Below are 14,029 nucleotides of genomic sequence, written 5' to 3'. Positions count from 1 at the left end.
GCTCAGGGCTGCCGAGGGCCGCGCCGAGACCGGCCTCACCCAGCTGCAGGAGGTTAAACACCCTCACAGGGTTTTAAAAGGAAGAAGGGGAGCGCTAGCTTCACCTGCTGCGAGGCCGGGGGAGGGCAGCGGCGCAGCGGTGGCCGGCTGCCCCCTGAGGGGACGCGGAACCCCGGAGAGCGGAGCACTACCCGCCGCTGCCTCCCCTCCCCTCCCGCCGCGCCGCGGAGGGCGGGAACTGCGCGCGCCCGGCCCCGCCCCGCGGAGGGGGGTGGTGGGGAGAGGGAGGCGGTGTCGGGCGCGCGCCTGGCCCCGCCCCGCGGAGGGGGGTGGTGGGGAGAGGGAGGCGGTGTCGGGCGCGCGCCTGGCCCCGTCGTGCCCGCGTCCCGTGCGGCCGCCATGTTGTTGTGGCTGTGAGAGGCGGCGGAGGCAGCCCGGAGCCCAGCGACCCCGGCCCAGGCAGGAGGCCGCGCCCCGGGACGGGGGTGTGGGGGCTCCGCGCCATGCCCTGCCCCGCGGTAAGGAGCCGGTGGGGGCGTCAGGGCTCACCCGGCGCCTGGCGGGGGGGTGGGCCAGCCTGCCGGGCCGGGGCCTGGAGGAGGGCGGCCGGGCTGTCAGCTGCGCGGCCGCGGCCCGGCACGCCCCCTCGGGCCGCGGGGTGAGGGGCAGCGGTGGGGACGCGGCGCCGGTTCCCTCCGCTCCGGGCGGCCGGGGCCGCCGCGGAGGAGGAGGCGGCGGCGTGCTGAGGCGCTTTCCCGGCACCGCGGCCGGGGGTGGCGGCCTCCTCCTCCCCGGGCGGGCAGGGATGCCGTCCCGAGCGGCGGCGCGTCCCTCGGCGCTGGGGCTGGCGGGCGGCGCGGCCGCGGGAGGTGAGCTTCCCGCTTGGCCGCCGCCGGGGTCCGCGGCCTGTGGGCCTCACCTGGCGCCCGCCGCTCGCCTGGCCGCCCCGCGGGGGTGGCTGCCTCCCCGCCGCCCGTGGAGCGGGACTGAGGCAGCGCCTCATGCCGCCGGCAGCCGCGGCCCCGCGCTCGTCTCCTCCGGCCGCTTTGGCCGCCGTGTCAGTTGTGCTCAACGGTCCTTGTGCGTGGAGCCAAAATTCCCATTCCTGTTGTAAGCGGGAGTTGTGAAGGGTTTTTATTTAAATAGTTCTGGGGCTTTAATTGTCCCTCTTCCCCGTGTTCCTCTTAACAGACCTATACTTCTGATGGGATCTGAGCAGAGGTTGCCCTTCTCTGGTAAGTAGTGTTTTGCCTCCCCGCTCCAGTTCCCCCCAACATGGAGTTGTAAGTTTTTTGCATTGAAGTTGTTCCCTCTTCAGTTCATTCTTTTAGGGAATATTATTTTCTCAGCAGATGAGACCTCGTGTTCCTTCACATCTCTGTACAGGAAACTGATTCCTTTCCTCTTGGTGCAGACTTCCCTTGCTCGGGGGAAGGCTGGGTATGAGTATGAGCTTGTAATTCTTGCAGACTTCAACTCTGTGTGCTTCACCCTTTTGCTTTCTTGTGTGATGAGCCCATGTAACCATGCACATTAAGGCTCTCTTTCAGAAGAAAAGAGCTTGTCTAGTGAATCATGTCAGGTAGTGCTGAGTGTAGAAGTACAGCTTGGCTTGATGGCAAATATAAAGGTGTATTTAAATGCCTAGGCGAGCCCATTGGGAAGGGATGGTAGTGTGACAAGGAACTGTGGCAGGTTTCCTGTAATACCTGTCATGCACCTCAGCTCTTTATTAAAGCATGTGCTGTAATATTTGAAAATTAACTTTCTTGGTGGAAGTGAAGGAGTTTTTACAAAGGAGTGCTTGTAGCTAACTTGAGGGGAGGAGGCTGACATCTAATATCTGCTGCTGAAGCTGTTACTGATCACAGTGGTTTTGGAAGACAGAAAAAGTGCTCCCTTTCACAGTACAGGAAATAGTGTGAACTGTAAGTGTTGAAACTTTCTACAGATAAGTAAAGGCGGGGCATGGGATTCTAAAATGCTTCAGTGACAAGTGCTTCTGTGTGCCTGGGGGAGGGGCAAACATGCAGAAACAGTCCTGTGGAGCAGTGGTGGTTTTTTGAGTGGTTGCACTAAAAGGTGCTCTTGTCCTACTTCACATTATAGGAGTGGTATATTGAGAATCAAGTTAGTCCTCTTGCTGACAGTGTTGTAGGTACCCATTAGGATACTGTTAATATCCATTATGTTAACTGTCTGCATTAGCAGGTATTAAAACATTGGTTGGCCTTCTTAAGTAATATGCTATGCAACCCACAAATGATACCAAGTAGGTGGAATAGGTGTGCTTGATAAGCTCTCTTTTTTTTATTTTCCATAAAAACGGCATCCACAGCTGGAGGAGATAGAAATGGAGCATACCAAAGCTTCTGAAGATAGAGGATACAATGTTTTATCTCAGATCTCATTCCACCTACATGCAACCTAGGATGATGGAGAGGAGTGTGTTGTCAGCCTTTCAAGAGTAGGAGGAATGTGGCTATGCTGTGCTTTGCTGGCAATTAACCTGTAAAAAAGGAGCAACTTAATGAGAAGGATATTGTTAGCTGCTGGAGTAATGGGCAGAAGCCTGAAAAGTCTGCAGTAGCTAGGAAGAAGGAATTGTCTGCATGGAGTGAATTGGAGGAACTGGGTTAGTGTCTAGCACAAAGCTTGATCTTTTCACCTGCAGAGGTCAAAGGGATGTGATGGCTGTTCCTGCTCTGGTAGCTTCCTACTGGGATGTGTAACTGGATATAATGAGATAGGACTCTTCTACTTGATATCGGTGGTGTCTTCCAGAGCACGTGACTCCAAATTGTTTGTTAATACTTACCAGATGCTGTAAACTAGAATGAAAAGTCCAGACATGTAAATATGCACTTGTTTCATACTGGCTTTCATTGGCTGAATCAAAGTAACACAAGTTGTATTTTATTTCAGAACAAGCTTTTAGGTACTAAATAGTCTAAGCCATAATGTGCAACTGTTCTGTGTTTGTTTCTAGTTTGAGTAGTGATGGTATAAAGATCTGCCTGTTAGATCCCATATGGGTTTTAACTTTGAGAAACGAGCCTCATGATTTCTAATTCTACCCTTCTTCTAGATATTGGTGCTGTAATTTCACAGTGCTTTCGGGAAAACTTGTAGCACTCGGTTCATGCTGTAGTTCTTGTGAATTAACTGGATTGTTAAAAAATAAATATTTCTTTCTTTGTGGTGCTTCAGAATTTCAGGGCAACTCAGTGGCTTGCATGAAAGACCTAAAAGTGAAGGTAGTCCTAGTTTAGGAATTTGAAATACTGACTTCTTACTGAGGCTTGCTATCCTAGTAAAGAACTGAAGACCTCAACTCCTAATGCATTACAACTCTCACCTTGGATGCATTAATCCTGAACTGTGCAGGACTGCCATAACCAGACTGTTGTATTGGCTTGCATGCACGTTTGCTGCTTGTGGGATGGGCAAGGGACCCAAACTACAGCACCATTTGGTGTCAACTGCTCTCATTCAGAATGTAGCTGCTAACAGAAACAGCTAAGAGTTAGTCTCCTTGCTTTGGGGTGAGCAGTTGAGAAGGACTGACAGAATGTACGTGATACCATAGAAATCTAATTGTAAGCTAGAGCATGAGTAGCCCAGACTTGTTCTTCCCCTCATCTGATTAATAGTTTCTGGTGGTGTGAAGGAGGTGAACACCAACTGGCTGTAGTGATTCTGGGAGGTAATGTATCCCATAAGGAAGGCCTTGAGTCACTCCCTGCTGATCCGAACTAGGGGAAAGAACAACCTGTAGCAGCAGGGTAGAAGTGTAGCCGTGATCGTGTTGAAACAAGTGGTATCTTTAGTCTTTTAGACTTTAGACCTTTAGTCTTGTTAAGAAATGTCTGGATTGTGTTGCTCTGCTGGGAGGTGCTCTGTTCACCTTCAGTAAGTAGCAATATGTGCCTACAAGTGAAGCTTGGAACTGCAGTGGCACACTATGCAGAATGAGCTAGGGAGGAAAAGCAAAGCAGAAGGCTTTACAGAATGTTAATTGAAATGGATAAGCTATTTCTGGAGTCATTGATGTCCATCCAAAAAGTGCTGTTTTTAAAGGCTTAACTTAAAATACAGTTGCAGATTTCCTAACTTTGGTTTATCTTCTGAAACTCCTCTGACTTAAATCCTTAATCTAAAGTTCTGGGAGCAGCAGTTGGTTTGATGTGTGAATGTGACTGCAAGTTAAGCTTAACTGGAAGTATGCTCTCTAAGTCTTGCTGGTGGGCAACTGGATATTCAGAGGCATTGTTCCTCCTTACGGACATTAATGCCAAAAATAGTTGCAACAAAATAAGCTTGGTATGATACAGTTCGAAGTTTTTCTGAAATTTGTGTGTATATGCACAAGTGACATTGTAACAGCTGTCCTGTAGGTGGTAGAACCCTTCCAAACTATGATAAGGGGGGGAAAACCAAACTCAACCTCTGAAAAAGACTATGAAACCTCTGAAAAACTGTGAAAAAGATAGGTGGTTCTTGCCCTTCCTTGGGAGAACTGCATTTCAGAAGACTTGAAGCTGCATGGCAACTGAACTTGTACAAGCTGCTGTATTGAAGTATTACCACTTCTGAAAAAGTTAATATTTTGAACAAGGTTTCAGAGGAACTTAATTTTAGAGAAATTAGTCTGCCATTTTTCCTCTTGACTAGGAATGAAGTGAAAAGCTGTAAAGTGGCATTGATAGGATGGCTTGGGAGCAGGTTGTTGTATAAGCTACCAGTCATGCCAGTGATGAAATGTGTCCTCAGTAACACATGCTGATAGATCTTTAGTATTAAACCCCCTTTTTTAGAGAAATTAAACCAAAATAATTTAATTGCAAATACTTTAAAATATAGTGTTGCAGTTGAGTGAGTTGAAAGAGGACAGAACAGTAAAGAAACGAAGCCTTAGAGAAGTACTAGTAGGTGAAAAGCAAAGCAAGTTGTCTTTTGCCTTGCTCAGCACATCTCACTGTAGTTTTCAGTGTTCATTGTGGTGGACTGACTAGCCATGATGATAATGAAGTTGGGTATGCTGGTGACAGCTTTTATCTGAGATGCTGATCTAGCTGATGCTTTTACTGACTTTTGTGACATCAGTTCTTAATCAAATTACTCTTCAGTGTACGAATAACGTGGTAGTGGTCAAATTCAGGGTGTTTAGCTATTTTGTATTTTGTGAAGCATTAGAACTAGTTCTAGCTGTGAAGCCTGAGCTTAGCTTGGAAAATTATCGTGTCCCCAATGGAATTAGCTTGAAGCTAGAATCAGAAAATTTGTGTTAGTCCCTGGCTACTTAGGAAGAGCCGGGCTTTTAGAAGGGCAGCCAGAACAGACCAGCACCCTAGTGGACCACTTACGGAGGAAGAAATGCTGTTTTGCCATAATTAAGTCTTTGCAGTTTTTCTTTCCAATAGATGCACTGGTATAGACATTATTTATAGAAATGCTGTTAGAACAGTTTTCTGTTGCCCTTTTGTGGGCCTCATTTGTTTTGCCAACTCTGGGACTGGAAACTAGGGCTATAATCAAAGCATTAATTTTGTAGTGTTACCTGAATGGACAGAGCTTCAGGAAAAAATAAAACTAGTTTCTCTTTCCCTATGCCTTTTAAAAGAAGGTTTTGACTCCTATATCAACTAGGAAAGGGCAGGCTCTTGACAGAATGAGACTTTTCTCTAGTGCTGCTTTCTCCACTTGTGGAAGTGCCTGGGGGAGGCTGTTCCCAGCCACCTGTGTGAGGAGAGGACAGAAATGCCTGTCTGTGCTGAAAAGCGTAGGCTGAAATTGAGTCTGTGAAGACAAGATGCACCTGGTTGGCTTTCTAACTACCTTTGGAGAGCAGAGCAAAGGCAGGACTTGGCTTCAGGGTGTGTTCTGTTAGCTGTCTCCCCAGCTCATCCCTGTGAGCAGCCTTTTATGAAGGGGTGATATGGATCATAAGCCTTCCAGGTTCCATACGACTCCTCAGTTTCTCTGTGGTTGGACTGTTCTGCTCAAGTAGGATTCTTATTTTGGTTTCTGTACAGCTGGTGGCAGGATTTCAGAATATAGATGGAAAATCAGATCTTTCCTTGAGTCTTTCTGACATGAAGGGTTTAGCATCTTGTAGGTCAAGGATAGACTACTAGAATTTTGATTTCAGTTACTTAGTTGCTAGAAATTGTAGTTAAGTGAAACAGAAGTCTGAATTAAAGAAATGGTAACAGAAAGACTGAGTCCCCAGAGGGATTAGGAACTTTTGGTTGGGAGAGGGATTTATTTGCACCTACAGTAACACTGGAACTGCTTATGACAGTCTTAACTTAAACATCTTACAGTAGATGTTACATGAGTGAGATAACTTCGAGTACTTTTGAAGTGAAGCCTGCATTTTGGTTTGCAGATGTTAGAATGATCCTAGTATTAAGCTCTGTCCTGTCACTCTTGAACTACTGCTAAGTGCTTTCAAAATGAGTTTTAAGTCCTAAGCTGCTCATGGAAGTGGTAGCAACTACATTTGGAATTGGTGGAAAGTGTTTCCCTGGAATTTCCTATCTGGTAGTTAGACAACCAGCAGCCTGACTCCTTGTTTTCTCTGCAAGTAGATCGGGAATGGGGAGTAAGCTAGTTGCTGTGGCTGGCTGATTTCATCTCTTGTAGCTGTAATTGACCTAAATGTGTACCTGTGAAAGCTTTACTTATTGCATTGCTATCTGTAAGCTTGTAATTGCTATCATTGAAACTTAAACCTGAGATAAAATGAGATGCTGTGAAGCTCTGCTGTTTGTAATTATACTGTTTGCATCCTTGATAGGGTGTTTGCTTTGAGACCTTTTCAGACCTAGTTCCACACTTGTTGCTGCTGAAAACTGTTCTCAGTTTTACTTGCCTTCAGTGTATTCTCTTAACTTCCAAAACTACTGTTATCAAAGCTGACTTTTACTGTTCTTTGGGTTCTCTGTAAGTCCAGGCTTTTAAAATACTTGCCTATCTCCTGACAAAGAACAAAAGGAGAAGCTATGAGAAGAAAACTCACCTGCCATATTGCAGAGCAGCTTCGCCTGAAAATTAGCGCGTGGACATTGCTCTGTCCATTCTGCAGTCAGTTTGCTATGTTCTGGGTAGAAACACCTTTTCTAGATGTTGTGAGTTGATAGCTTTGATTTTTGTTGTTCTGTTTGAGTTTTCCTTATTTCCTTTACTCATTTCTGAGAACAAATATGTTAGTGTGATATAGGCATTGTTGAACTTAAGATCCAAGAAACCTGACTAAAATGTCTAAGTAGATTGCATTTCTAGGTTATTTTGATTATTTTCCTTTAAATGGAAGCTGAAAGCAAGTGAAGTGTACTTAATGTAAACTTACAAGTTTATTGTCTCTGCCTGCAGACCCTCTGCTTTCCAGCTAAGCACTGTGCATGTTTTTTTAAGAGTGGATAAGCTTTTCATCAAATTAATGGCTAAACCTTATCAAACAAGTGTTCATCTTTACAATTAAGCATTCCTTTATTTAATTGTATGGTGATTGGTGGGAATGCTAGTCATGAATACATTTGAGAATTCAGATTCTTAATTTTCACTCACTGCTGGTAGCAGGAATTTGCTGTGAACAGGGCATTATATTCTGGTTGGATACCCATTATAATTAAATTATCATCTTTGTCTATGTTCAGTGAACCTTTCTTTGAGTAATTTCCAAAAGAATGCACCTTTTTGCACTTTGGGAAAATCTGAACTCTGAGGAAGGAGGGAGACGGAACAAGGTAAATATTTTGAGGTCTGCTGGGCTTTCCTTGTAGGTTTGGCTAATGGATTTATGGTCAAGGCATAGTTGTTTTCTAATGCAGAATACAATAGCTTGCTTGTTTTCTTTTACTCTGCACTGGAATCTCTTAATCCCTTCAGACTCAAGCATGAGTATCACATGATTTGGAGGTGTTTGGTTAGTGTACTTCACTGCTGCAGTGCATCCCTGTACGTAACAGATGAGTAAATTGGGACTGCAGGGAGAAGCCACATGGAAATTTTCAGTTTTTGATAGTCATGTTTAAGTGTCTAATGCTTTGTTGCTGGATCCTTTTCTAGGAAGACCCAAGGGAAGGATATGGACAGGTAGATTTCTAACTGAGATCAGATTTCTGCTTGAGACCTCCAGTTCATGATAAAAAGGACTACAGCTTCAATGTACTGATGGTATTCCTATATGTTCACTATACCTAGAGATGCTCAAAGCATGTATTAAGGTATTTGTATGGAAACTCTTGCAGGAAAACTGGTGGTTACATCTAACTATAGGTCCTTCTTTCAGTGTGTGACCATATGGGACATCAGTGGATATATAGCTGTATAAGTGATGCTCATAAACCCTTCTTAAAGTATAAGAATAAATGAATATTCATTAACAGATAATTCCAGAAAATAGTAGCTGTTTGTATAGCTGCATAATGGTACCAACATGCCTGGTCACTGTCATAATGCTTTTCCCTCCTTCAATTCTGCAGGCTTTAGTAGCTGGAACCAAAACGTCTTCCACCCGTCAAACTGGAATTTTAGCTTTTATATGACAGGATAAATGCTGATACTTGATGAGGGTAGCTGATAAATACTGATCTAGTGAGAAGACTAGACAGAAGATGAGTATGCAGTTATGGGTTTCTAAAATAGAATAGGATTTGCTGAAATACAGTAACAAACTGAGGATGGTAAAAAAAACTCCAGTGATTTAGAAGATGCTGATCTTGACTCTTGGTGCTGCTTTTGCAGAATTTGGTACGTTAAGCACAAGATCTTTGTTGTTTTGCTTGGATTCTACCAGCAGCTGAAGCCTGCTTCTTCCTAAGCTGTTTCATTCACTTAGAAAGAAATGCAAAAATAATTGGGTAGCTCTAGTTGTGCTGCCTCTATACTTAGCTCATTACTCCTGGCAAATTATCTTTTGCTTCTCAAGTGTTGACTGGTAGGCTGGTTTAAGAGCTGTCTAGCTTTCAATTGCTAGGTCATTTGAACTCCTCTGCAGTATTTTTATTGCATAGGCACTTCTTCCTATGAACTCTTGAAAGGCTGGTGATAACCTAACAGTGGAAACGTCTAAGGATGGGAATTTAGTAATTCACAGAGAAAAAAAGCAATGCCAAGCCTGCTGTTGTAATCAACTTGGAGTAGGAAGCAATCTTGAAACCTGCTTGATGTGATACTTCCTGCAGAGAGTGGTTAGGTTCATTACTGTCACTGTACTGGCTGATGCCTGGATTGGGGGTGTGAGGTGTTCGTGTGGAGGACGCGGCCTGGGGAGCTGTGGACAATGGATGAAAGGATTTGGCTTGATTTTGACAAGTGTAAGATTGGTATAACAAGTACAATAAGAGCTATTCTTTGAGATTAGTTTTTAATAAGCTTTTTGTATAAGGTACAAGTTCAGGTGCTCCCATCCTTTGAGGGTCACACCCAGAGAGCAGTCCTATTAATGTTAATAGTGCTGTTGCATCACTCCTTAGACCGCCATGTTCTCATTCAGCACTAAGGTATGAAGACTTTTCCTCTTGCATAAGACAACTTGATTTACTCTGGTTGGGGAGGGAACAGTTTGGCAGCTTGCTAAAGAGTAAGTTGTGTGCTGCTGTTCCCTGTAGCTTATTTTTCTAAACATTACTACTTCAAGTTCTGTCCAGCTTTCTAAACTGTCTTATCAGTATATGCAGCTGCCTGAGACTGGACCGCTACTCATACAGAGGTAGTGATTATCTGGCCAGCCCATGCTGAATGCAGTTCTTTTACTGCTTCTAGCATATTTCCTGCTCCTAGACCCAAATTGTATGGCGTTCAAGTTAGAGCCCTAGTTAGGGCTAAGCCTCATGTACTTAGATGTATTTCAAGAGCCCCAAAATTGCAATATGGCTTAATTTACTTTCTCTCCTTTCAATTTCTAGGTATTGGTAACAACTGTTGTTGTTTTTTCTGGTTCTTCCAATAAAATTCAGAATTTTAGCCTCATTGTGGACACTTGCTATCACGTGCTAATCCCAGAAGACCAAGTAATATACGAGTTAAGAAATATTTTTTGTAAAAATATGCTGCAGGTCCAGTAACATTTGTTACTGAGCTAAATGGATTTCACTTACTAAAGGCAAGGAGTGATCAGTTAAAACATGCCTTGTCAAAAGAAGTTGGTCTCAAGTGACTTGTGGGGTGAAAAGGACAAGAAGGGACTTTTTTTGTGCAGGAGTTCCCATATGACAAGTAAGCAGGTGGGCTGGGGAGAAGTTAAGCTTGCAGTTCAGAAAGGCCTAATGCCAGAAAACCCTCCAAAAACTAATTTATGCGCTTAAACTCCACAATTTTTATACTGACTCTTGCCAAGACAATTAAAGAATTCCTGGAGCTAGTTTGAATTTCCAGGCTGGGTTTGGAGCACGATAGCTTCTTCTGCAGGTGCAGAGAACACTCGGGTCTGTTCAGGTGGGTTGGTGAGTGGTTTTATTGCTGGTAAGTTTTTTTTTTTTAGGAGTCTGAAGATGTTGCTGTGAAGCACACTTGTGGTACAGTTGCAGATGTAGCCAGCTGGAGTTTTTAATTGCTTGTAAAAGGTCAGCTTTCGAACTTCCATGAATTGATGAACAATAAATTTTAAATTGGTGTTGTAGCACCTGTTTTGTAGAAGTTCATGCCTCCTGTTTGACTCTGGAAAACTTGGGAGTAAGAACAGGGTCCCTTTGTGGGGTTGGTGGTGTTAAGATCTGCTTAACTCTTTGTAGCTAGCTAAAATGCAAAAGGTGGTGTACCCTAGGGCCAATTCAGAGAAGGCTTGTTCAGCTGAATGAAGATCAACTGTGGTAAAACAACTCCATAAATCTGTCATGTTTGCAAACATATTTCAATAGCAATTAGTTAGGTTTTGCCATTATATTGCTCTCTAGGTGACTTTATGCTGAAGTATTGTTGAAAGACTTAGCAGAGTTTGTACATGTTGAAACAAATATGATGGCTTGAAACTTGTCTGAAGAATCTGCTTGTTAGCTGACTTCTGAAGAGCTGGTTTACCTGTAACCCCTCAAAAAAACCCATGCCGATGACTTGGTTACTTTATGTTTTATAATAACACTTTAAGAAGAACTCAGTTTAAACAATGTACTAATAATTTAATGCATATAGGAATGTGGAAGAGAAAGTTGTGAATCTTTCTGTGAAGCTGGGAATCTACAGATTGTGCTGTGTGAGTGACAGCTCAGCCTCTACATGGAATTCAGAGCATCTTTGCCATGTTATAAAAAGCTTGTTGCCTGGTGCTGATCTGTTCCTCCAACACAGAGCTTTTTGTAACCTTTAAACTCTAAGTATAGAATAGGAATTTATCCTGTTAAAACCTGCATTTGTTTAAAGAGTTAGCTCCTGCTTATTCACCTATGTCCCACATCTCTAGATCTTGGTTATTTACATACCAAGATGTGTGTCACTAAACCTACTGGGTAGGTAAGTTTTTCCTTTAACAGAAAAGTAAATGTTGCCTGTAGCAAATGAACAGTTATGACAATCTTGTTATGCCTTTCTTGTTCTTCAGTTTCTTCGGTTTTATGTACGATATTGAACTTCTAAATTATGATTTAGGAGCTGTTCTGTTGGTGACTTCTTGCCTGTGAAATCCTAGAGGTTTGTCCAACTACGTCTGAGATGAAGAGTGTCTAACTTGAGCCTTATCTTGGAAGTGATGTGTTTTATGTTGTATCTGATGTCAATTTTACAGGCTTTTTTTGTGGGGGAGGAATGGGGCAAAGTCCTTACTTAATCTCATCTAAACAAAATAGGCTGGGTGGATACTGTAACATTTACTGGGTATATGGAATACCTTAAAATGAAGTGCTTGATGATGTAGGTTGAATGGAAGGGTCTGAAGGCTTCAGTTCTGAAGTAAGGAGTAAGTCTTCTAATTTGTTTAGATTTGCTCTACTTTCAAGCCTCACTGAGTGTTTGAAGGGAGAAGTAGCAGATTTTTTTGTGTCAAAACAGTGGGCTTGAATTAAATCCTTTCTTAATGTTTTGAGGTTGCTTGGTATAGGGTTTTCACAATGTTGCTCATACTCAGCTGGTGGAATGTGAGGTAAATTCATCACAACTCAGATGTGAACCTCCCTTCCTAGTATTTTAACTCCTTGTCACAAGTGACAGTGTTCCTTGCAAACAGATTTGAGGTAGAAATCTGCAAATTAACCTTTGTTTCAGTGTTGTCAGCCCATTGCATCTTCTGAGTTGAACTTGCAGTCTTGGTGCCATGTTCATTGTGACTAGAATGATATGCTGTAAAGGGGGATTTTTAATACAGTGTTTCTAGACCACTGTTGCTGCAAGTAAAGCATTTAACAAATGCATCTGCAGTGTTTTGTTTCTGTAAGCAAAGTGGTCCCTTATCCTGAAGTTGCTGGCTTACAGCAGCCTTCACTAGATAAAGTGCCACTAGTGTGGTGTAGTCTAGGATGGGTACGGAGTAATAGGTCCGCTTGTGGATCATGCAGCTCTGGAGCTAAGGACGCTGCCTGCCTTATGGCATTGGGGTGTTGGGCTGAACTGCTGGTACAAGGAGGCCTAAATGCTGAAAGGGTAGCCGTTGCAACTGATTTTAAATTACCCTTCAAATGCAACTCTTGAAACTGTTCTGTATCTCAGTCAAACTGAGTTTGAAGGTGTCACCTGCAGGACATGCATCTTGCCTAGGGTTTGCCTCCACTGCTCTCTGGCAGGGGGTTGTGTATCTGTTGTGCTGCTTGAGTTGTACTCAAGATTTATGTAGGAAGTGGAAGCAGATGCATTCCTTTTTCTCAGAACAATTTTATTGTTAACTGAAACAGTTGAATTGCTGATTTTTGTTTAGTATTTGTGGTAAGATTTGATATGTTACTTCATAAATGCTCATGTGTTTTCCACAGATAAAATTTGCTTGGCCTTTGTGGGTTATGGAGTTGTGGGTTATTGGATTTTTGAGTGTTAAGGTGGTTATGTATTTAATTCAGTAGTGAGAAGTAATGCACTGAAACTTCATACTGGAAAGTTATTTAGTAACTCTTGTTTTCATCACTGAGCTGCAAAAAATAACGCTGGTGAACTGAGCAAGGTTAAATGAAAAATGTACAGAACACAAATGTACATATTTCAGAGTGTGTCCCTAGAGGTAATAAAGCCTTCATTGGTAACTGTACTCAAGCAGATAAACCTCCTGGCTCTAACCAGATTTAATATTTTGTAACTCATCTTGTTTAATACCTGTATAGTTAGGGCTTCTAGCTCTTATTTCTGTGATCTGCTTTTTTTTATCTTGACTGTAAGCAAAAATGATTACCTGTCAGCTTACTATAACGTTGAAAAGGCATGATTTGACTCAGACTTCTTACAAGGAAAATAGAACATATGCATTGCTGTGTTTGCTCTGGTGTAGGTTACTTCAAAGTATTGGCAGGTCTCTTCCATGAGATCGTGTATCAGTCTGTGGGGTAGAAGTTAGTCTGCTAGCACATTTAATCTATTTTTGATTTGTCAAGATCTCAAAGGTAGAAACAAAAACCACTTTGTCCTGGCTATTCTCAGGAAGGCTGACACTTGAATGACTCTTTCTATTGTCTATTCACTTTCTTAGCATGCTGCTCTTGCTGAGTGAAGCACATTTTGTAGAAGTCACTTCCACTGCCTTAAGTTCAAAGGCTTTTCATCTATAGGTTGAACATCTCATACCAGCAATTTCAGATGAGGTACTAGTTTGGATAGTTTCAAGTTCAACCTTGTCAGCATAAGTCAGTGAAACTTCTCTGGCAACTCTTCTATAAAATAAGGCTGTGCTGGGGCTGAATCTTACTGCTGCCTTCCATCAAATCACTGATGCTGTATCTGCTTTTTCTGTTGAATGAGGAGAAGAGTATGACTGAAGATGCTCTTTGATCAGTGCAGAAGAAGCTCTAGAGAACCCCTATCTCTGGGGTTTTGGTGGACTTTCCAGAGTATCATTCATGCTGATTTATGCTTTATTGCTGAGAGAATTGATGTCTGAGAGAATATCCTGGAA

At 43.1% G+C, this 14,029-nt stretch overlaps 1 protein-coding gene across 6 annotated transcripts in view; it reads left to right on the top strand.

Annotated features, from left to right (window-relative positions):
- Nucleotides 1–356: 356 nt before the first annotated feature.
- Nucleotides 357–14,029, top strand: part of MTMR3 (myotubularin related protein 3) — an 82,886-nt gene continuing 69,213 nt past the window's right edge. For 4 of the 6 annotated variants that reach the window (XM_037379424.1, XM_037378837.1, XM_037379340.1 and 1 more), the window contains exons 1-2: nt 357–518; nt 1,192–1,235. The gene's annotated coding sequence lies outside the window, so the exon portion shown is untranslated. Of the gene's footprint in view, nt 519–1,191; nt 1,236–7,661; nt 7,752–14,029 lie in introns of all 6 variants that reach the window. The other 2 variants (XM_037378928.1, XM_037379018.1) reach the window with 2 other exon arrangements.

The sequence above is a fragment of the Falco rusticolus genome, chromosome 1 (genome assembly GCF_015220075.1).
Source record: "Falco rusticolus isolate bFalRus1 chromosome 1, bFalRus1.pri, whole genome shotgun sequence".
In the NCBI taxonomy this organism is placed as follows: Eukaryota; Metazoa; Chordata; class Aves; order Falconiformes; family Falconidae; genus Falco; species Falco rusticolus.
This window is presented reverse-complemented; position numbering and strand designations above follow the sequence as displayed.